The sequence below is a fragment of the Chrysochloris asiatica genome, unplaced genomic scaffold, assembly GCF_000296735.1.
Source record: "Chrysochloris asiatica unplaced genomic scaffold, ChrAsi1.0 scaffold00054, whole genome shotgun sequence".
In the NCBI taxonomy this organism is placed as follows: Eukaryota; Metazoa; Chordata; class Mammalia; order Afrosoricida; family Chrysochloridae; genus Chrysochloris; species Chrysochloris asiatica.
In genome coordinates this window covers 14,692,408-14,694,538 of record NW_006408572.1, presented here as the reverse complement: position 1 = coordinate 14,694,538, position 2,131 = coordinate 14,692,408, and the positions used below count along the sequence as shown (strand labels likewise).

The 2,131-nt window shown below is 39.3% G+C and overlaps 1 pseudogene; it reads left to right on the top strand.

Moving 5' to 3' along the window:
• Positions 1-250: 250 nt before the first annotated feature.
• On the top strand, positions 251-683 carry LOC102822837 (annotated as a pseudogene).
• The last annotated feature ends 1,448 nt before the right edge of the window (positions 684-2,131 follow it).

Sequence of the window (2,131 nt, the reverse complement as noted above, 5' to 3'; positions counted from 1 at the left end):
AGGCCAAGGTGAACTGTGGAACAGACCATCAATTGCTCATATGCAAGTCAGGCTGAAGCTGAAGAAAATGATAACAAGTTCATGAGCCAAAATATGACTTGGATATATTCCACCTAAAATTTAAAACCATTTCAAGGATAGATTTCATTCATTAGACACTCGAAGACCAGAAGAGTTGTGGGATGACATCAAAAATATCATACAGCTTGTGCACCGAGCTTCCGAGGCTGCCGGATGCTGGACTGTCACCATGAAGTTCAACCCCTCCGTGACCTCGGACCGCAGCAAGAACTGCAAACGCCACTTTAATGTTCCCTCGCACGTGTGCAGGAAGATCATGTTGTCCCCACTGTCCAAGGAGCTGCGGCAGAAGGGTGCGCTCCATGCCCATCCGCAAGGACGATGAGGTCCAGGTGGTTCAAGGACACTACAAAGGTCAGCAGATTGGCAAGGTAGTCCAGGTGTACAGAAAGAAGTATGTCATCTACATCAAGAGGGTGCAGTGTGAGAAGGCTAATGGGACAACTGTCTGTGTGGGCATTCACCCGAGCAAGGTGGTTATCACCAAGCTCAAATTGGACAAAGATCAGAAAAAAATTCTTGAACGCAAAGCCAAATCTCAACAAGCTGGAAAAGAGAAAGGCAAATATAAGGAAGAACTTATTGAGAAAATGCAAGAATGAATATAACCTGTATGAAACCCCAGTTTAACCCTAGATTTCTAGCCTAGTGTGTGTTCCTTGGAAACTCTTCCAGATGACTTTGCAATATTTCATTTCCATCTTATTCTATTATTGATATGTGGCTCTGTAAATCTTCCTTTGCAACTTTGATTGCCAATATTATGAATAAAAAATGTTTCCTAGCTGCAAAAAAAAAAATCATACAGAAAGAAAGCAAAAGGTCATTAAAAAGATAGGAAAGAAAGGAAATATCAAAATGGATGTCAGAAGAGACTCTGAAACTTGCTCTTGATTGTAGAAAAGCTAAAGCAAATGGAAGAAATGAGAAAATAAAAGAACTACATAGAAAATATCAAAGAGAAGTTCAAGAAGACAAAGTCAAGTAGTATTATAATGAAATGTGCAAAGACTTGGAGTTAGAAAAACAAAAGATAAGAACACATTCAGCATTTCTCAAGCCTTGACTTGCTATATTATAGGATTTTATGAACAAAATATTGAGTGATGCAGAAAACATCGAAAGAAGGTGGAAAGAATACAGACTCAATATACCAAAAATACATGGTCAATGTTCAACCATTTCAAGGGAAGTCCTAGTGTGACACTGTGGGTTGATGTGCTGGAATGTAAGGTCGGTTTGAACCACAAGGTCAGCAGCTCAATCTCACCAGCCACTCCTTGGAAACTCTGTACAGGGTTGCTATGGGTCAGAACCGACTTGATGGCACTTAACAACAACAACAACAATATGGGCAAATATTGAGTGATGCAGAAAGTATCAAAATAAGATGGAATGAATACACAGAGTCACTGTACCAAAACTAAAGGCCAATAATATTCTATCCTTTCAGGGGGTAGTAAATGAATAAGAAGTGATGATAATGAAGGCAGTCATCCAAGTTGCACTGAAGGTATTAGCATAAAGCAAGATTCCAGGAATTGATGAAATACAAAATGAAATCTTTCAACAAACTGTTGCAACACTGAAGGCACTCACTACAATAAACTTAGAAGACAGTTACCTGGCCAACCTACAGGAAGAGATCCATATTGGTCCTCATTCCAATGGAATGCAGAAATCAGGTGATCCAATGGAATGCAGAAATCATTGACAATATTATTACTATCACATGCAAGGAAAATTTTGCTGAAGATAATTAAAAAACGGCTCCAACAGTGCATTACCAAGGAACTGCCAGAGGTTCATGCCAGATTCAGATGAGGAAGTGGAACAAGGGATATCTTTGCTACATCAGATAAACCTTGGCTGAGAACAGAGTATACCAGAAAGATGTTTACTTGTGATTTATTGACTCTGCAAAGTCTTTCAACTGTATGGATCATGACAAACTATGGATAACACTGAAAAAGAATGGGTATTCCAGAACAATTAACTGTGCCCATGAGGAACTTGTACATAGACCAAGAGGCAGTCATTATAACAGAGC